The 22543-nt window shown below is 39.3% G+C and overlaps 1 long non-coding RNA gene across 3 annotated transcripts; it reads left to right on the forward strand.

The window, feature by feature from the left end:
• The first annotated feature begins 1878 nt into the window (after positions 1–1878).
• Positions 1879–20417, forward strand: LOC142026859 (uncharacterized). 3 transcript variants are annotated; one of them, XR_012648940.1, is made up of 4 exons: positions 1879–2013; positions 5508–5591; positions 12795–12958; positions 19647–20417. It is a non-coding gene; the product is annotated as an uncharacterized LOC142026859 (long non-coding RNA). The 3 variants fall into 3 exon arrangements; XR_012648939.1 differs by lacking the exon at positions 19647–20417 and having other exon boundaries at positions 1879–2226; positions 12795–13342; XR_012648938.1 differs by lacking the exon at positions 19647–20417 and having other exon boundaries at positions 12795–13342.
• The last annotated feature ends 2126 nt before the right edge of the window (positions 20418–22543 follow it).

Here is a 22543-nt window from a genome sequence, read left to right on the forward strand (position 1 = left end):
TTTGTTTGTTTGTTTTTGTTTTTTTGTTGTTTTTTGTTTTTCTTTTTTTCCCCAACTGTTACACTATTTCTTTTTGAAGTGAGTGTTAGCCGAAGATAATTTTTGCATTTTTGATATTTTTACAATTCCACAAAACATTTGTCATTCTTCTCTCTCCATTGTACTACAGTTGTCATTGTTAAAGGACAGCTACAAAGACTGTTAAACAACAAACTAAAATGGATTGGGCCAAATATGACACTTTGTTTTGGTTTTAAATACACATCTAATTGCCAAAATGATTTTTTATTTAGATAGCTGCAATAAAAATTAAATACTCCCTGTATGCCCTCCCTTCTTTGATGCTTCTGTGTAACCTTGCAGGACTCCAAGGCTCGGCAGAGGGTAAGGGGTGAGGAAGATGGACAATAGCTCTGTTTAAGATGCTGTTCAAGAACCTCACCTCTCTTTATAGCCTGGGTGGAGACGAAAGCTCTTTTGGTATCCGTGATAGATGGGGGACATGCAGCTTGTGAAGGTATGTCCTCAGCATGTTAGAGAAACAGGGAGGCAGAGCAGTGACATGAAAGGGAATGGATCCATGCTCAAACCTGCATTTCTTAAAACAAGAGATATGTAATTTTCCTCTTTGCCAGTTTTTCTCTCTGTAGAAAACACCCCAAAATTCAACTCCAGGTACAACCAAGGGCTCAGCTGTTGCAAGGAACTGGAATGACATTAAAAGTCTCATTTTTTTGGCGCTGAGCTCAAGATACTTGTTTTCTTAGACAAGGAATTGCTCACCTTTAATTGCCTCAAGTTGGGCACCTGAAAACTGGAGCCCTTGAGATGATTAGTAAACGTATAAAAATTTGGCTCCAGTTTGTACATAAGCTTGCAGAGAGCAAACATCAGGCAGAGGTACTGCACCAAAGAGCATGTGTTTTCAGACATTCATCCATATGGGATATCTTTCAGCCTATCTGAAAGGGTTTTAATTTCTCTGTCAGTGACTTAGTTGAATACTGGAGCGTGTATAGAGGGTAACATAAAAGAGAGTAAGAATGAGGTAGGGACTTGACATCACATGCCAAGATTGCATTCCTCATTAATGTTGCTACAGGGAGAGGAATTTGTCTTGCTGGCCAAAAGGTGGTGGGTACTAGACAAAATAATTCTATATTTGGAAATTTCTGGTGAACAGAATGATTGACAATTACAAGAGAAGGAAAAAGAAATGTTGTCTTGGCTCTGTATTTCAGATCTTTTGCTTGGGTCATACAGTTCAGAGTTCAAAAAGTTGGCTTCTGGGAACTCTGTGTTCAATTTTCACCCTTGGAAAATGAAAAGGAGTATTTCAATGATACACAGTCAATGCACAGTAGTAGTGGGAATCCTGGAAATATTACTCAGTAGTCCAAAGGCCTAAATCTTGATTTACTTTTATCAATGCTATGGGAAGTCTCTGACAGTCCAAATACCAAAAATCTTGAACAACTATTTTATTGTTATTTAAACATATTTATAAAAATAAGTTCTTGTTGTAAGACCTGTAAAAAACATGGCAGGTGAAGTTCATGTTTTGGCAGTGATATCAGATTTTTAATGCTACCCTCACAGTTTCAGTGATGTATTCACAGGTTCTGGTATGAAAGTACTGGGGATTTTATGCACTGAAATGCTAAATGACCCTATGAGCAAAAGATCACCAGGAATGCATTGTCTATGTGACTACCTTTACTACGGACAGGTGTGAGTTTAATGAAAAGGTAAGGGTTAGCTCAAAAAACATTGTCCACATGGTTTTGCTATTATGTCCTGCCTTCTCAGAGACAGTGGCTATTTTGAACCATGGCACTCAAAACCTTTGCTGACAAAATCCTTGCGGCCAGGGATTTCTGTACAGAGAGCTGTAGTAGCTCCCTGCAAAAATTGAAAGGAGGAAATTATCACCAGAAATCTTAGTGTGGAAAAATATTATCATTGTAAATTTTCAGTTACCACCTATTGGCTGTCCGTCGTCTATATGTCACTGTAAGTATTCACTCTGTTTTCCAGAGCTCTATTCCTCATCTGCACTCCTTCGATCCTAAAGTGGAGAGACTGAGCTCTTCTGTGAGTTGCAACCAGCCGTCCCAAGATATGCTGAAAATACCCCTTCCTCTGTCACTTTGGAGAAGCCAACCTCGTCTCTCGTAGCTGAAGAACTGTCCCTCCTAATATAATCTGTGATTAGCACGATAGGAGGTACGTACCTACCTAATTGTGGTGGTCACGAGGCTTTTTTGGGGGGGACTGTTTATATTTTCCTGGGCTGAGACATGATGTGCAATGACTGGAAAGACCCCATGAGGTCTGAGTGCAGGCCCTATCTTCAAATAGAAGGAGTGTACGTCTTCTATTTGAAACACCATAAACTCCTTTCACGGAAGTTAAGGCAAGGAGAATGAAATTCAGCCTCTCTGCTGCACTGGAGAGGTTAAATTCATGAATGAAATGCTGCAGCTATGGATCTGAAGAGAGAACAGCCTTGAAACAAGAGGAATAAATTCAGAGAGGCCAGGGATGATTTAACACAAAAGCAGCTGTTTGTCATACAGCAGAGCTTCATCTTGCTATAGGTGAATGATATCATCATTTGTTTTAACAAAACAAATGTGCAAACATGTGTGCAAAATGTGAGTGAACCTTTGCCACGTGATGAAGCAGTTTAGTGTTATACACATTTTCTGTAGTGAACTTTGTGAACTCTTGCTTAGAAACAAAGTTTTTCTTTATCCCCCCTAAATATCAATTATTGCAGACATCATAGTCATAATATTTGTTACCTTCACCATCAACCTGATGGTGGTTTACACATGTGCAGTTATGATTCTGACTCTCAAAGATGAGCTCAGAAGGTCGCAACGGATGATTTTTACTTCAAAAAGTATGACTGTGGTACCAATTATCAGGCAAAAGATGTCTTGGTACTTTAATAGGGGAAAATAGTCACTCCACAGTTGCTTTCTGTGCAAAAGTTAGATTTCCTTATCCCCATACTCCCTTATTCCTATATATCAGTGAAAGAAGAGTAAACACATTACCATTACTACTTTGCATGTTTGTCAGAGGGCTTAAAATCAGAGTTATTCAGAACTCATTCTTTCAAATACTGCTGCTTTGAATAAAATACTATTTAAAAAAATAAGAAGTACCTTGTAACTAGTATACCAGCAGTCATGTAAAAATATACACCAGTTTATGAAAAGCAAATATAAGGTTTACATGACAGAGCTGGTCATGCTGCAAACTGAATGCACAGCAGTAAGCGCTAATGGAGAAGACATATGATGGCTGTTTCCAGCAATGAGATCACAAGATCAAATGCTTGGCAAAACTGTAAGATCTCGTATACAATAGGCAGTGTTGATGATTGCAGGTAACTTTCTGAGGATTGGATCTGTCTGGTTAGGACTGAGCAATGAGACACCTAATAAATACTTGCAACAATAATACCACTGAGCACCAATTCCCATGTTCAGTCATTTCTTAAAATGATTTTTATTTTTCAGTGTTTGCAAAGATAGGAAGCTACAGGTAAAAAGAATTATGTTATATTCTTCAAGGCGGGAGAGTGTGCAGTTTAAGCCAAAAGATTCAAAAGGCAAAAGTTTTTATTGAATTTTGAATTCTTATTTCCTTTGAATACAAGATATGTTGACCATATGTGCTTTAGGTCCTACCTGAATCTCTTCTCATCCATATATCACCAGTTTTAACACAGGATATAGCATGACTGGCAGACAATCTGGAATCAATCTGTTTATCTTTAAAATGCTGCTGAAAAGTTTTAGAAGTTGCAAGGTCCTGAACTGGAAAGAAAATCTTGGAAGTAACAACAAAGAAGTATTGGAAAGACAGACAATAACTTCAGAGTCTTCTATCTGGATCCTGTTGTGCAAAAGCATATATGCCATCTCTCAGAAAACCATCTCACTGGAATAAAGTCTTCCTCATTTATTAATACAACCAGGAATCAACCAGGCAGTTTTTAATTAGCATTGTAATTTTCAAGAAGTGAAAGATGGTTGCTTTATAGACTTCATATGCAGCTCAGAAGGGGCTCCAAACACAGCTGCATTTGTTTATAATATACTGCTATTTTTTAAGAGGATGCATCTGAGATACTGTATGTACTTGAAGACCTTGTGCTGCATAGCTAGAAAAATTTTATCAAAAGCCATGAATTCAATGTATTGCAATTTTGCTCTCTGAAGCTTTTCTAAGCATTAGAAATCATAGGCTGTAGATGGTTTGCAAATAACCACTCTAGAAGAAAGCTTCCACATGTATATTAATAAGAATAATATAAATATTCCACAAATAGATGACTGCTTATTGAGGGGCAAGTATAGGGCAAATCTTCTGTGTTTTGTTTGTTCTGCATTTCAGCCGTATCTGACATCTAACTACAATATTTTGCATTCCTTTGTCTCTCATACTCAGGGATGACACCAGTGCTTTACAAAACATTTCTGAAATTAGGACTTGTATGTGCCTATGTTTATTTCTACAGTTCATAACTTTCTTACCATTCACATTGTCCTACTGTTTTCTGAATTAAATATAATAATCTTAGTAGGGTTCCTAGTAGACCTTTCTGCTCTCATGTAGTAGGTTCTGCTTGGAACTATATGTTTTTCATATTTTACATATTTCATTGTTGGCTGAAAGAAAAAATCTTGCTGCCTTTCCTCAACAACAACGAGGTTATGGGTCAGCTTCACAAAAATTATAATAATAATTATTATTATTTATAAGGGACATGATCTGATTTCAGGAGCTGCAGAGTTCTTATTCATTTCTAGAGGAAAACCAGCATGACTGAGGGAGAAGTTTGGCCATGGGTTCCTGAATTCATGAACTGCTCCTTTACTGCTCACAGATACTGCACCTTGTAGATGCTGAATACAAAAAAGGAACCTAGTTTTTAGTGCCTACTTTGAGGCCTCTACAAATAATTTCTTTCCAAATTTTGTTTTCTCCCCTAAGGTCAGTTTTTAGGGACATTTAATCCTTTTCTGCTACAACTTGCAAGTTTGATAGGCCCAAGCTTATTAAAAAATCCATTGCCAAGGGGTACTAACAAACAAGGCTGTCATAAGATGCAGATTCCCCCCCCGTTGTTTTCCATCTGAGCCATGTTGAGCATTTTATTGATGAAAGGAATAAGGAAAGGGTTCAGATTTGGTTCATATCCCTTAATTGTCCATGATTATTCAAAGTATCTTAAAGGACTTGCATAATCTAAGTTGGTAGGGCTTGAAGGTGAACTCAGGGAAGGTTTCCAGGCTGATTTCCACAAATACTGTAACTTCTCCACGCTCACAATAGGCTCAGCACTCAAGGTCTAATACTCAAATTCTCACTGCGGCTAACAAGATGCAGCCAGCGTTTCTGGCTGGAGCTCCTGGCTGGCTCTTGCGTACTCGCTCTAAACATGTGGTTTGGTCCTGTGAAGTACTGACTGTTTTCTTCTCCCCTAGAAGTCAATGGAAATTGTTTAAAGTGCCCAGCAGTTCTGAGGATCAAGCCCACAAAAAATGCTATTGTTTGGAGACTGAATTGCGGTAAGCCCCTCTTTTGTACCGTGAGTTCATTACTATATATGTTCACATTTCCCCACAATTCCTGCTTAAACTTATTTTGAACAGCAAGTCCCCATGTTTTATTTGTTCAATCTGGTGCTAGTTTAGAGACATTTTGTTTTGTTTATGTTTTGTTCTTCCCCATGGGGTATGGCCTTACTTTCACTAGACAGGAAAGAAAGGATGGCTCCAGAATGCCGTGCATCAAAAATCAACCGAATCAGCTAAGGCTCTGTGTCTAAAGCAACTATTCCTAAACAAGGGGACCGAAATTTAAATAAAGGCATCCTTTTTGTATTTTCCAGCAACATTCCTAATATTTAATTTTCTTCCATTGCTGTTAAGATAATGCTCTTCAGTTATTTGCTGTCCACTAGCAAAAGAGATCACTGCAACTCCTGCTTCAGCAAGGAATTTAAGTACAAGCCTTCCACATGGTAATTCCCCATGCAGTCAGTGGGGCCAGTTTTTAAAGTTTAAAATCCCTGCTGAATCCTGGACCAAAACCATATGGACACTGGGAATACTTTTTCATTTATTTATCCAGTTTCCCTTGAAGGACAAGGAGGAAAATTTTATATATATAAAAAAATAAAGGAAATTAACAGAGTAAGAAGCCAAAGTGATCTTTTTCTTCAAAAAGCAAATTTACAAAAACTTCCATGGAAGGTTATAAAACTTACCATGTTTGCCCGAGAGACTTTTCTAATCACTTAGGTAAACATGGGAGGTAGACTGGGTAAATACATATCCAGGATAGGCTAAATATTGAGGTATTTTAGAGGAATATTTGTTGAGTTAAATATATTTATGTATACACACACATACATATTGGTACCTGAAGAATATATATTTTGGTATATTACCTCAGAGCCATAACAACTCTTAGGTGTACAAATTTGGCAGTTGAAGGAATCCAATTTAAAAATCAATATTGAGCAAATCATAAGAAAAAAATTATATAAAATTACAGAGGTTCAGTATATGGATGATAGTCTTTTCTCAGTTCAGTGATATAAGACCTCATGAATTTGATGGAATCTCAAAATAACATTAGCAACTATTGTTCATTTGGATGACGCCTATAGAAATAAATTTAAACAACTGTTTCCTTTGTCTTGAACATACTATACAGTCATTGCCTTAAAATCCAGAGGACAGATGAATGGCTGGCAAAATTTTACTTGCCATGTACTTTCTTGGATGATAAAGCTTAAGAAAGGAAACTTGAAAAAAAATCACTTCTAAGTGAAAATTTTCCATTTAGAAGAAAACTGAAGTAGCTTGAAAAAGTGAAATTAATCCTGCAGATTAATTTAAAAATTCTCTATTATGGACACTGGAAACTTACTATATGATACTATTCATCCTGTTTAAAATGCCCCTGTTGGCAGACAAACCTTAAGGAACTTTGCAGGAAGATATTTTAATTTATGAACTGTACAACAGAATGACTAAAGGAATAGACACTAAATAAAATCAAATTCAAATAAAGATGTAAAAAAATAGTAAATATAGGACAGGGAGATAGATATTAAGCCATCACTGGTCACAGGTGAAATACCTTTAAGTTTTGATTTTCCACTCTCTCTCTCTGGTCAGTAGTCCTTTTAAATGAAGTTGTTACCAAGAGCAGTTTTTACTTAAAATGAGTGAATTAATATGTAGAGAAAATGATCCAGTTGCCACTTCAGACAGCTGCATATACCATGACTGCAACTGATGAGACAAGTGAGAAAGCAGATATCAAATCTTCTTTGCTCTTTAGAAGCAGACAGCCACTAATACTTTTTAATTACGATTTGTTGTTGCTTTTATCCCAGCCATATTTTACTTCGTGGCTAGGCTCCCTGTTTCCCTGTAAGCTTCCTCTGGGAGCACAAACTGCTGACTCTACAACTACAGACAGAAATGCCACAACATAAATTAAGTTAAAAAAAAAAAAGAAAGAAAAAAATTGTTGCATTTTGGTTGGGGGGTGCCATGACAGATAAAAAGCCACTGTGCAGCTGCCTCCAGCTGAGCACTGATAAAATTTATCACAGGGGCACACATAGGAATAGCCAGCTTAGCAAAGCAGCCTTGTGGTAAAACGTGCAACAGCTAAATATCTAAAGGGATGCTGTAGCCTGACAACGAAACGGTGGCAGAAAGAGCTAATAACACAGGTTTGTACAGCACGTAAACCTTCTCCTGTGGGCTGTTGGGTTTATTTACTGAGCTCTGCACTGCTCTTTTGCTCCCAGACCTGGAGCAGAGGGCAGGGTGCTGCGCACTTGAACCCTCCCAAATAAGCTGGTCTTCCCGCTGCGTCTGTGGCACACCATGAACAGGCGTGGGCAATGCAAGAGCGGGGCTGGTGCCAGCACTTAATGCAATCTGATGCTGGACTTTCATCACTTAACAGCTCTCCTCCTGCTTCCTGCAGTGTTTTTTTTTTTTAATTTTTATTTTTGTGATTTCTGAACTTCACCTAAAAAAAAAGAAGGGGACTTCTCTGAGTACATCTGACCCCAAACTAGTCAGAATTTCACCAAAACCCCTGATCCTGTGAGGTCATCAGGTGTTTCGATGAATTCAGAGAAGCTCTAGAATAAGCAAGATGCGGTGTAGCTTCTTTCATTAAATCTATGCGTAAGGTTTCTCTTTCCATCATCTCCAGTCGCTCCCGCACTTCTTACTGTTCGAGAGGGTAAACACGACACGTGGATACCTGACTCCATGTGTGTATTTTTAGCTCAGTTGTCCCGGGGTCTGGAAGCTGTAAAAAAAAAAAAAAAAAATCCCCCAAATCAAAGTGAAACATCCTCTTGTTTAAAGAAAAGTCTGGATTAAAGGAGCCCTTGGGAACAATGGAGAGCTGGAGGGTTAAGCAATAGCATGAGATGGTTTGTGAGAGATCAGGCATGGATTAGGAGTGATTGGTGACTCGCACAGATTTTGCTCATATGTATCTGACACTCCTGAAAGTCTGCTGATTCACTCTGGGAAGGACAGGTTCCCCTTTCTCTTCTGCTGACATTTACAAGCAGCATAAATGAAAATGGTAGTATTTTACACCTGTGTCGCACATGTGTAAATGACTGTAGGAAGAACACAGCGGCTGCAAATCAGGTCCAGAGAGCTGAAATGAGAAGAAGCAGAAGGTTCATAAAAAAGCATAAGCTAAAGACTATTGCCAACGTGGACAAAGAAGAGAGAGAGAAACAGAGAGGAAAAGGTCAAAGGAAGTGAGAGAGAGAGATAGGCAGAAACTGGAACCAGGTTCACAACAAAGGACAGGACAGGAAAAAAGGGTTGGTTTTTTTTTTAAATGAAACCATCCACAAGCAAAAAAGCAGGGTCTATTAACATGGAAAAGGGACAAGAACATGGAAAAGGGACAAGAATATTCTCCTTCCATTCCCAGACAAGTGAGAGCTAAAGCACCCACCAACCATGCTATTGCAAAGGCTACAAGGGATTAAAAAAAAAAAAAAAAAAAAAAAAAATCTACTTAAATGCACTTTCCAGGTATATTATTGCAGGGAGATTGTACGAAGGGATTAGACAACATGACTCCCAGAGTTAAAAATCATACTGGGACAGGGTCTCAGGTTTTGCTTGGTGGGCATGCTGGTAGCACCAAACATATTTTCAGGGTGCTTCTCCCTTTGGTGCCTTTTCTTGCTGGTGCAGCCTCCCCTGCATGATGTAGGGTATTTGTTTAGCATCCTCTGTGCTGCCGATTGGGAGACAGCTTCTGTCCCAAACAATTAGGAAGGCACAAGAGTGGAAGTGCTGATTAACATTGCAGGACTGGGGTGTTGCAATTAGCAGCAGGGGGACAGCTGCTCGCGTGCCAATTCTGCGTGGCACGCCATCCTTTCTCTCCAGCGCGGTTCCCATCTCACTTCTAACGTGCGAAAGGAGAGATTATTCACCAGGGTGGTAGACACATTTCTGTTCTCAAGAACACCGCAATATCATTAATCTTCTGGCAAGTCGGCAAGGGCGGGTTATGTGGATGCAAGTATTTTGCAAGGCTATAAATAAAATTTAAAGAGAGAAAGAGACAGAAAGAGAAGCCGCTTTCCTGGAGTTTCCGTTGCTACCATGCATACAATGTTAACACTGCAATAGCTTACTGGTAATAACACTTAAAAAAATCCCCTTTTTATGGTTTTTCAACATCTGTCCAGAAAAGTGGAACATAAAATAGGATCCTAAGACCATAATATAAATTTTCTAATCCTGTCTATAAAACAGGTAGTTGATCAAACAAACTGCAAAATGTAACTTATGTATCTGTAATTGTTGTACTGTGCTGTTCACCTGGCTATCGCTACGGGCATAAATATCTGAAAGGAAGGGAAAGGAAATGATAGCGGGTGCAATATGAGAGTTTGTCAGTAAGAAGGTATGATAGATAGCCACATTAGTCACACGTAGCAAAGTTATAATTGACTTAGGCAGGTTATCTTTACACATCCATACTATGTATTCTGCACAGGCCTCGTATGTTTTATGTCTTTCCTCCTGTCTCAGCTGAGAGCCTGGGACACAGAAGAAAACAGGAATGCTCCTTTTTGACAGGGATTTCTGCCTTGGAAACAGTACCTTAACATCTTTGCTGCCTCAAGAAACTCCAAAACAAATAGCTCAAATAGAACAGAAAATACCATTTTAAGGTCTTGTGCCCTGGGTACCTCAAAAGGTGTAAGTCAGGACTGATTTATATGAGGACACCATGTTTCCCTTCTGCAATAATGTAAAATACCTTTTTTTAACTATGCAAAGTTGAGATAAATCAGATTTTAAAACAGGTAGTTTTTCAGTATGAGTTAATAATTATTGCCAGCTTTGGGGAAGAAAAAAATGACATTTGAAAGGGGGAAAAAGCTATTTATGACTTCTGCATGCAATCAAAAAGTGCTGTCTGTCTGGAATTTCTCTGTGATCAGGAATAGTAGAAATAATTCCAACAAAGTCAAGTGGTCAAACTGTCATGATAAGCCCCAAAATTATGTGATGCATTTTTTTAATCACATGGTTCTACCATTTATCAGAAAGATATCATCAGAGCTTACAAGAAGCATTGATACTAATTTTGAGAGTTAGAGCATAGCTACTGTTTATTTCATTTGTCCCAACAAGAGTCAGTTGCTTTTACACAATCTGCTTATATTATCACATTACCCAGACAAGGTAGACTTTCATTCTTCTTACTGTTGAAAGGGCACACAAGAAAGTGATTGTTGATTTTATTTCAATGCTGTAGATTTTTATTAAACTAATTCAACAAGGCACTTTTTCCTCCCCCATTTTGTCAGGGTCCTGCCTTGAGTAGGTGTAGAAAAGGCAGCAAGGGCCTGAATCTTACTGTTGCTTTTGGTTGCAAGCACCAAGGAAATCTTAAATAAAGCACCCTTAAGTGAATTCAGGATGTAATATAGTAAGTGGGACTCAGGAAAAGAAAAAAAAATAAATTTGTCATCTCCCAGGAGATTTTTTTTTTGTTGGTTAAAGCTGAATTGAGCTTAGACTTTAGCTGTAATTCCAGACTATCAGGAAGTTCAACAGACTTAGAATAGGGGGAATATGGCTGGGAAATGGGAAGAGATTTGCTGGAGAAAGGAAACCAATATGCTGTCTTTACTTCCCTTGCCAGCTCAACTTGTAAGCTTCCTGGAAGGCAGCTTCAGCCTTGGCTGCCCAGTGAAACATAGCTGGATGCAACTTGATTTATATCTGTAGGCTCCCAGTATATGACTTGGCAAAGGTGTGAACTTCGGGTTTGTGATCGCAGGAGTGGGGGGTGATGGTTCAGTCCCCCATTCACTGGGTTACTGGATTTATCCCTGGAAAAGTACTTCCTGGACCATCAGGTCTAGGACCTGCTGTCCCAGACCTAATTATATGTTTAGGTCATACAGTCACTTTCGGAAACGGGTAAAAATGCCTGTCTGGTAAGCAGTTCAGTTTGAAGTCTTCTCTACTCCTACTGAAAGAGTTTGCAGAATCCTCTAATGGTTGGGAACAGTCCTCTGATTACAAGCATACACTTAGTCATTGCAATTTATATGCATTTGTTCTTGTGCCAACACTGTCCTTCACTAGCAGTTGTTCTTTACTACTAATGTATTTATAGACTGCAGTCATATCCCTCCTCAGTCCTGGTTTTGCAAACTAAAAGAAGCCAGACCCTTTTCAATCCCTCTCATGAGCCAGGCTCTTGGTTTCCACGCCTCTCGTAGCAGGCTGTCTCTGTTCACGTGCCAGTCCTGATGAACCTTTTACCTGGCTGGTCGTAGTTGTGCACAATAGTCCAAATGTAATTTCACGGGTGCTTTGCACGGTGGAGCGAATAGTTCTGCATTTCTACAGGAATACCTCACTCCAGCATTTTTTATGGCCGCAATATTACTAACTGATAATCATACAGTGTGTAATTAGTATACTGAAGTCTTTCTCCTGCTTTATTATTTCCAGCTGATGAACTCCAGCTGATAGCAGGAATTCCTGCTATTAGCCCCCAAGTTCATGCGTTTGCACTTTGTACTATTAAATTTCATCACATTTCTCTATCTTCACTCTTCAAGGTCATCCAGTTCTTTCTCTGCAATGATGCATTGCAAAAGTGCTGGCTTACTGCACTACTTACTGTTAAAATAGGCAGGGCTGTGTTTTTTTTCTCACAACAGGTTACAAGCTGAGCCTCCTGCCCAAATCATCTGCTTATCTCATAGCTCTCTGCAGCCTGGTAATATTCTGCCTTAGTCCATGCTCCATGAGCAGAATACTTCTGGGAACTGTACTACATTGTTTTCCCCAAGGAAACCCTTTTCATTTGCAGTTTTTGGTAGTTTGAGAACAAAAGGCATCAGAGCAAAAGAGTGACTAGTAAATGGAGGGCAATAATTTTCAGGTGTGAAGCCATCCTGGGGATTTTTTTCTGAAGCCTCCTACCTTCCTACATGGATGTCAGTATCATGCAATCCAGATGTTGTTGGCTTCTGTTCAAAACGGCCCTTGTCTGCAATGGAAGGTGTTAAATTGAAGTCAGGCTGAAAAAAGAGGTGAACAGGACTCTGGCAACTGAGAACAGGAGGATCAGAGGCAGATCCAGCAGCAGCACCAAGTTCCCATATTAACAGGGGTCATGCTTTCCTCCTCAAAGTTAACCCCTTCCCATCTCCCTTACAGAGGTGCTGAGGGGCACATCCTCGCTTGAGCGAAGTCATGGATGTGCTGGTGTTAATGGAGATGAGGCAGCTTGCTTCAGCTCAGGACCTGAAAACCAGGACAATTGCTCCAGCTCCTTCTCCAGATCCTGGAGTGAGCTTGAAGAAAAAAAATCATGTGCAAAGGTAGACTGGGTTTTAGGGTTTTTCTCATGGTCTTACTATGGTGGAGAGTTAAGCTCATTTGACTACCTTGGGTCTGTATTTATCATATCTTAATGTACTAGGCTTTCTTTTCAGAATAACCACGAGACTGAATTTACTGCATCTGTAATTTCTGACTTGTGGATAACTATTGTAACAGCTGTTTTCCTTTTAAATCACTGATATGTGCTTTACCTCTCAATCCACTTTAATGCTGTTCCTTTGGCCTGTCTGACTGAAGAACCACTGCCCATTATGAATATAAATTTATATGCATAGATTTTTAGCAGAGTGAATTTGGGAAAGAGGGGGCTTGAACAAATTTCAAGAAGTTATTGTTGTGAAAATGTATGTTCTAACCTTAAATAAAATGAGCTCTGATGAAACTTTGTTGAATCAGAGCTGAATTTGTTCCAAGTTGCTAGCTTCATTATTTGTACATTTGATTTCACATTTTCATGTTATAAACTCAACATTTCTAAATGTCATGCCATGGAATCCATTTGGAAAATGCCATGCGATCCCAGACAGGCATTTTGTAGTCTTTAATATGCTCTATCTTATTGTGCTTGCTTCCACTGTAATATTATTTGCTGTGCAGGAGCTGTGCCTTGGCTTCTGCAATAGTTTACCATTAACAGGATAGAGCATGTCATAAATAACCCTCCAATATGTGCAATAATTAACTTTTATGACTTCCATTAAATCCTTTTAAAGCGGATTGATTAGGTTTCAATTTTGTACATTGCTTCAGATTTTCATCTAAACTGAAGTGTTTCTTTAGGCTATTCTGCAGCTGTGCTTGCTTTCTAGCACTGACAGTCATTCAAATCCATCTTGTGCTATTGTAACCTGCTGTTAGCCCATTAGTTGCAATCTGTGGGAGGAGAAGGAGACAAATTGTGTCACTATTCCTTATCAAGGGACCACACAGTTGTTTGCCACTTTGACTCCATGATGGATAGTTATCTTGAGATGTGACAGGTGTGAGACTGGAAATTCAGAAGGAAACAATGCAGGAGACCAGTAGCATTTTGTTATTGACACTTGCTAGATAACAACACAGGGTTAATCAATCTCTTGTGTTGTTCTTACCCCCCTATTCTTTTTGCCTTCAAGATGCAGTTTTTCTCATTGGACTGACATGGCAGGAAAAAGGTTGAAGTAGATAGCAGACATTTTTCCTTTACCACGTACTGGACGTACAATGTCAAATTCCGTGAAAAACACATCTTTGTTTCCTTTGACAATTTTTTTTAGAACTCTTTGAAATTGGGTCAGGGGCTGGAGAAAGTACCGTTTAAATATCTGAAAGTATTTGCAAGTAGACATCCTTTCTTTGGAAGAGAAACAGTCTTTTTCCAATGTGATTTTTATTGTCAACAGATTTTTTATCATTATGTTTCCATAAATTAACTTGCTGTAGCCCATCTCTTATTATTTCCTTCCCAGATATGAGCTAAAGTAACTGTGATGAAAACCCCCCTGAATGTTAAATGATCACATTTACTTAGCTCTGCTCAAAACACACAGTTGAAGGAAATGCAGACCCAGAGCAATATATGCTGATATTTTTTAGACCAGGTCTGGTTCTTTTATGACCTTCAGAAAATTGAATATGAGTACAAAATTCACAGTCTTAAAAAATGTTAAAAGTGGTGTTTGGTATGGTTAGGGAGCACTGAAAGAATGACAGGAGTTCATGTATGAGCTAAGGTTCAAGTTGAATAAGGACCTACAGTAAAAGCTAGAGAATGATAAAGCTGTAGAAGCTCAAAGAAACTTCAATGAACTTTGGAGGCCTACTGTACTAGCATGAAATAAGAGGCATTGGGTCCAAAGAGTTCACACTTGAAACAGCCAAGACAAAAGGTAAGGAGGACATTATTGTAATTTTACTAAAAGAGATAAAATTATACAAACAATGGAGACTTTGTTGAGGTCTGCAGGAAGCTTGCAGGAACTGAAGACCAACATCCAAGACCATAGGCTCACATCTAATCTACAAGGCATTAGTAATTAATCTTAGTTTCAGATGTGTCTGTTTGCTCTCTTTCTTTGTCCTGCTTTATTCTCTTGTATAAACCAAGGTTTTTAGCCAAAGGTTCCAGCTGATGGTAAAGGGAAAATTTCAGGTGCAATGCTCTTGAGTGGTTACACAGTAAAGGACCAGCTTGGTCATACTCTGCATATTACATCGACAATGTTAAAATATTGTCATATGTTTGGTTAGAGAATGAAATAGCGTGTTTTGTGCCACTACACAAAACAGAAAAGAGGCAATCCTTCGCTTTACTAAGTCTGAGGGATGAGTGCCCTGCTCACAGGTCATTTGAAAACCAGATGCAGCACCCAGCAGAGCCTGCACATGTGGATGCGCCAGCAGCTGTCCTGAAATGTTTTCAGATGGGGCCAAGGAGCCGTATGGTACCCAGGATGCTCTACGCTGCTCTTCAGCTCCTCTTGCTCTGGGACACAACGGGTTGGTGGGTCAGTGGAAAGGCACATTTGTTCCCTGATGCACGTTTCCAAGGTCTAGCTGGAGGGAACGGACTTTGGACACATTTCACTCCTGCCTGCTCATTCCTTTTCAAATATTTGCATCTGTTTGGTCACGTACCTTCTGCATGGCCATGCTTTGCAGGGCAGAGTTATGAAGTACGCTGTATCAACTTCTTCTGTCTGACAGACATTCGCACAAGCTCCTTTCATCTCCACTGTGGGAAATGTTAAGGATGGAGAGTGATACGCCACTACGGATCTGAAATGTCTCTATCAAGTTTCCACATTAGCCTGCTTTCACCACTTCTTTTCCCTTGCCTTCTGAGTTTAAGTAGCTGCCAATGAAATCTCAGAAAGGTCTCATTAGATTTGAAGCTCCTGTCAGACAGAGCTGGAGGAAAATTTATCATGTGAGCTTCATATATGAGATTTGAGAAACTTGTTTCTGTCCATCCAAATCACATTCCGGTTCTCTGAAGTGAACAGTAATTAATCAAAGGCAGTGCTATAGGAAATAAAGAATTCTGATGCACAAGTGTAACTAGCAACTCCTCACGCAACACTTGCCCTTTAGCAATAGCAGTTGACCACCCAGTTCAACACGATACGTATAAGCGACATCTGTTCCCGTGTCACTGTGGCTTTCCTGAGCAGAAAGGTACTTTGTGTGCTTTATAACTGCCACATGGCTGACATTGTTATTCCATAACCTTATGCCCCTGTTCTTGCTCCCCATGCCCCTAAACCTTGGCTCTTGCATGCTTCTCTGTCTTCTACCATAACAGCTGAACAGCACAAATGCCCAGCAACAACTGGGATTCCTAAGGAAAAGCTGTAATAAAATAACATACCTCCAAGATGAAGGAGACATGCAGGTTTCTTAATGCTTGAGTGACTGTCATGATAGACAGAATTTGATCTTTTATAAAGAATTACCTTAAGTCAGTTAAATAGAGGTTTATGAGGAAAATATTTAAGGAGATGCTTCTGTCACCAGGACTGATGATCTAGGTTCATGTCCAGTCTAGCCGCACTTTCTGTGAAATACTGAGACATTGCAGCCAGCTTCTTGAAGGTATTTGAAAACTGCTGAAATCCAGCTGTTTTTCAGACAGAACAGGAAAATAGCTTTTCACTGAGTGTGTCATTATTCAAAACAGAGCAAAGGACTGCATTAAAGCAGAAATTACCAGGCTTCAGTATACATATTAATCATCATAACTGAAATACTTCCAAGTAGTACCCAGCAACTACTCTGGGTTGTCTCTCTGCCATGTATTCACAACCTGTGGCACACAAATGAAAGCCTGTGGACCCCAACATTAAATACAGCTTCCTTGTGCATAAAGAATTAAATGCCTAAATATCATTAAAGACCTACACTTTATGATCCTACTTTTAAAATAGAGATTATTTTATAACATTTCTGCTGGTTACTATAATATAAACTTATAAAAAAAAAAAAGGAGTGTTTGATATTGTGCTGTGTTCAGTGCATATTATGGCAGGTCTTGATTTTGACTGGGGCTTGACAGCTACTGTAATACAAACAAATAATAATAATAGCTTAAGGATATCAATCAGAGAAGGAGGACAAAATGCCTTTTATACTTACAAAAAGATGATGTCAATTGATCTAGATTTCAGAAAGCAGTAGAAGAGAAGACAAGTGTAACTTGTTATTGTTAAAAGGTAGAAATCTGTTAGCCTTTGATTTATTCATAACACTGTTTAGCACACTGTTAAGTACAAAAAGAGTCAGAAGAACATAATATACCAGTGTAGTTGCTAATATTCTTCAGAAAGAGCTAGTAAGGAACAAAAAGAAAAAGCATGAGAGGATTTTATCTAATATAATTCTTTGCTCAGTCTCAAGCACTGTTCTATCTAATGCAATGCTTTTTTCCCTGGTTAATCAGAACAGGGTTCACATGAAATCAAATAATTTGCAGATGAATTGCTAATATGTCCTGTCATGCATGCCCTTCTAACAGCATGTCTTTCTAGCCTGTTGAAATACTTACATCATATGGAGAGACCTGAAAAGTTTGAACATTTTGGTTCACTGCCAAGAAAAATTATTTATCAATGGCACATACTGTGCTGATATATACCACAAGAACAGATTTTTAACTAAGAACGAACATTAGGACAAGACCCTTTCCCTTCCTCTAATGCATTAAGACAGACTGAGATGCTGTGCTCTCTTCTCCAGAACCTCTAGGAAGAAGCCTCAAATCTATCTTAGATACTAATGCAGCTCTGTTAAACACTGTATCAGGGTACTTCTAAGATTCAAAGTCATTAAACTCACAAGCCTTCTGAGAAGTAGCACCATGCTGTTCTCACATTTTTTGGATGGAGAATTGAGGTGCAGGAAGTTTATATGGGTGGTGTGTAGGTGCCTGTAGATGGTAGGATGTGCTTGCATGCCTGGAAGGGCAGGTGTCAAATGAGTGGCCATCCTATGTCATAGCCTTTCTTCATAAAATGTAAAAAGTACTAGTTTTGCTACAGGACAGGCACTGACTCTGAACCCACCCTTAACTGTTTCAGCAAAATCACAGTAGTCATCTATTCCTCCAAGTAATTTCTGGAGTAAATACTTGCTCATCAAATTAGGCTCGAGTTTCAAGAATGATCTTTTTCTCCATTGCTCCTGCAGGGAATAGCGTGTCATGGAAAAGGCTTTGCTCCTTCTGGCAGTCAAGCTAACACTATCAAAGAAGCTCAGGGAGAGGGAGCTCAAGGTTGTCATTAGAATTTCAGGTGGATCTTGCTTGGGCTGCAGAAGGTTGCTATTGTTACACGTTGGTATGCTCCAAAGGTCAGCCGGATCAAAAGCTCTGCTCAGCAGCCAATTAATATATTGTTCAATGTCAGGGAAAATAGGAAAAAAAGAAATACAATTAAAATTTCAATAAAGAAAAAGCAAGTGACTGCACTATAGCCTACAAGTGCCACCCAGGAGGGCTTGGATAATTTGCTATGATAGGATTAATTTACAGTTCTCTTGCTTTTGGGGGGTTTAAGTCTTCAACTTTAATATTTCTTTGGTGCATTATCTGCATTTGCATTTATCATTGGCTTGCACAATGGAATTTTCACAGGACTTGACATTTTGAAGCCCCAACTTAGAGCTTGGTCCAACTGCCTTTGAAGTCAACACGAAGATTGCCAGTAAGTTCAATGAGAAGTTGGATCAGGCTCTATAATCACTGTGGACTCATTATAATCTCACAGCTGGTAACAACCGTTTAGAAGTGTAGTATAAAAACTGTGATACTGGCAGGATGAGTTCAGTGCAAAGCAGAATCCCTTCAAGTTTAACATAAGTTTAACGATTTAAACTGATTTTAGAATTAGCTGCTCTCTTTGCACACTAATATATGACGTCTCTTCCTGAAATTTACTGAAAAGGAAAGACCCTCTCTATTTGCATTATGAGCTGCCTGAATCCCTTAAAATGCTATTGTTTCTTTAAGTCCAAATCAAAGCAAGAATTAAGTTTTCCTCTATCTCTCTGTTGCCACAGAAAACAGTTTTCTGCAAAATGGTTGCTTTTTCAGTGTTTTGCTAAAATGGCTGCTGCCAGGACTAGGTCTAGGAACATGGCAATTGCAAAAGCTAACTCTTTTTCCATTACATTTCACAGTTTGTATACAGGCAGCAATGCTGTGTTCTCACTGTGTGAATGCTCAGATAGCTGTGATGAACAAATTGAGGGCAGATCCCTTCGAAATGAATTGAGGCTTTGCAATAGTTTTGCAAGAGATACTGTCTGAGTCACAGTGTGATTATAAACTACCGAGTGAATGTTTCGGCTCGGATTGAGGGGTCCCCAGGTTTCAGGTGAGGCTGGTGTTCTCACAGGCCTGCCAACACAGGTTTAGATTAACCTCAGTGGGATGTACGTTGGAAAGTGCAATCACTTTCCTTTGTGTCTTCAAGTATACTTGCAAGTATCCGTATCTGTGTCCTTCAAGTATACTTGCAAGTATCTCTGCAAAAAGATCTTAAAGCTGAATGAGAAGAAAAGCTTAAGGTGGGAGAAGGTGGGCTCAGAAGTATCTAGGTGACTCACAGGCTGCACATTTACCCACTGAATTTGCATACAAGAAAATGACGCATGCTTGAAACTATGTTCATTTTTGTGCTTGTCATTCAGGATTTGTCCTTTGAAAGAGTATTCTAAAATCCTTACAAAACCCCAAACTGCTTCCAGAACTGCTGTTTCTTCATAATGAGGGAGATTTCCTGGAAGAACATGACACCCTGTTCGGACCAGATGCAAGTGAATCTACTTTGAATAACAGTGTGATTACTTTTCATGGGTGAGGAAAAAGGCTGGAATTACCCTTCCACAAAATGTGCCTGGCAGAAGTGTGTGTTAGACATTGGGTATCCAGAGAAGACCCAAAGGTAGCAGGTGCTGTAATGACAAAACACTTTGCATTGCCATTACCATTCGCCAGCTCTGCTTCTAATGAAGTCCTCAAATGTTGTTGGTCTCAGAGCTGCAATAAAAAATGTCAAAGCATGGTTTTCACTGATGTTTGGAGCTTCTTCATAGAACAGGAGGGGTTCAGGGCACAACCCAAAGTACCCACCTAGTTCCCTCACAGCATTGTAATGAGCCTTACCCTATTATTTTTTTGCCTTTTTTCTTCTTTTTTTTTTTTTTTTTTTTCCTGCTGTCCCATATACCAGGTTATCTCCCATGCTGATGGTAAATAACGCCTGTATGGGGTAGATCATTGTTTCCTATATTGGCTTCTCTTCAGGACTGAAATCTGTAAAGCTTTAGAACCCATACATACTCACACACAAATCCACATTGAGAAAGACAGAATAATCCTCCATATCATGCTACAGTAGTAATCTAGCTTAATGCAACCTTGGAGGGTAGGGTAAGCCAGTGAACCATTTCTGCTTTACTGATGTGGTTTATGTGAGGCACAGGGCCCGGGGAGAAAATGATTTCCTTGTAATGCAGCAGTCCATCCATTACTTTGTATATTGAACCAATCAATTGACTTGTTTATGACATGCTTAACGTTTGGGGAATCCGAACTTCTGATTCACTTCAAGTCCTTTTAATTACAGTATATTCCTTGAAAACAGATGCTTTAAATATTCAACTTGAATGTTTTATAAGCTATGCAAATATTTTATTTGTGGTATTTTTCTGGTGCTCACAGTCAAAACATGCTAGTCAATTTTTCAGAAGACTATTTTATCTCATGGAAACCTAGGGAAATTATTCTTCCCCAAAGTTACTTTTTCCTTTGAAGACCAAACATTGTACTTTACCCTAAATTTTATGTTGTATCATATCTTCTTGAGCTTTCTCTGCTAAAGAAATGAGGGTATAATACTAGTCTCTGATGTTTAAAAATACATAAATAAAGTTTTGGTCCTTTTGACTAAATGAAGTACTGAGGTCATTTGGCAGTATTTTGTATTGAAGGTGGTTTTTGGTCATTGTACAGCCAGCTTAGCTGTGGAAAGGCTGGAAATCCTAGCATAAAGATTTTCTACTCATGTACTACATTTTGAAGAAGTGAATCCACTGCAGTTTGCAGGGAGATGTCAGCTTAAGGAAACCAGTTGAAGAAACAAAACCGAGGAACGTTGAATTGCAAATATGGGTACACCACTAGATACCTGAATTTTGACCATGAATCATCTTTTATCTATTAGATTCCCCTAGATAAACTCTAAAAATCAAACTAAGCATAATGATAATCATGCCAGAGTAACAAAGATTGCCAAGAAAGGGACACTAAGAGGTTGGTAGAGGAAAGGGTAATACTAAGCATCAGCCCCCCCAAAAGAATGCCATCCCCAGCCTACAAAACCCAAACTCTTAGACTCACAAACATTAGAGACACCATTACTTATTAACACATCCACTCCCCACCATTGCAGTCTCAGCCCTACCCTGTACGCTTACCATGGCTGCTAGCTCCTTTCTAATGTTTCAGAGAGGATGCATGGTTTCTACCAAAACAGAAAACAAACCTAAAAAAGTCACCCTTGGAACAACTGTTTGTACCAGAAAGAGTGCTGAATGCAGTAATAATGTAACAGGGAAAAAAGAAAGAATTATCATTAAAGTTTTCGATTTACATAAACAATAGGGTGAAAATACTCTCAAGTATAAATTTTTTAATGGGCACATCCTGAAAAGCTTGGAGCCCTTTTGTTGGAGCACGGTTTTCCTGAGCCCTAGTGATGTCTCCCTGATTCTCAGGGCCAGGCTGACCTTCAATGTGCTCATCCATGCAAAAATACCTTGGATATAGGCCCTCAGCAGTCCGTGGCAGCCCTTACCTTCTTGTTCGCCCCGTATCACCCCCTTCCGTTGCTCTTCCTCCTGTCTCCCCCAGTCATGCAACAGGTCTCTCAACGCATTTTTCCCATTTCTTAGTTTTGAGAGCTATTCCCTATCCCCATTTCCTAGTCACCCAACTTTTCCTACCTCGTCGATGCCTGTGTCCTGCTGCCTGCAGAACATGCATGGGGCTGCAGCTGACCCTTGCAAAGGGGCCAGCTGCAGGGGGGCAATTGTGCTAAACCTCACGGCTCCACTGTGGTCAACAGAGAAGTCAATCACAAAGCTCTTTATACCCCCTTCTTCAGTAAACAATTTTCCCCCAAAGCCAGGGGCCATTTTTCTGATCCATGAACACTACAGAATTAGCTGATGTTTTCTAGTGATGTGTTTTGCAGCACTGAATGCCATTCCTCTTTCCACAAAGATGTCTTCCTGGACTGAACTTAGAGCAGAACGACTGTCTTTTTCTTTAGTATTTCACACTCGGCCAAAAATTAGGCTTCCTTTTCTGACTGAAAATATATTGCAAAAATGATACCTAATTTGGTTTTTTCTTCATCTCCTGGTCTTTTAAGTATCACTGATTTCTGTGTTTTTCTTTCTAGGTGTATAGTACACACACACGCGCGCGCGCGCGCGCACACACACACACTAACTGGTGTTTGCAACTTGTATCTCCTTTTCCTGGATGGTCTAATTCTTCCAGTTCAGGCATTAGCACTTAG

The sequence above is a fragment of the Buteo buteo genome, chromosome Z (genome assembly GCF_964188355.1).
Source record: "Buteo buteo chromosome Z, bButBut1.hap1.1, whole genome shotgun sequence".
Taxonomy (NCBI): domain Eukaryota; kingdom Metazoa; phylum Chordata; class Aves; order Accipitriformes; family Accipitridae; genus Buteo; species Buteo buteo.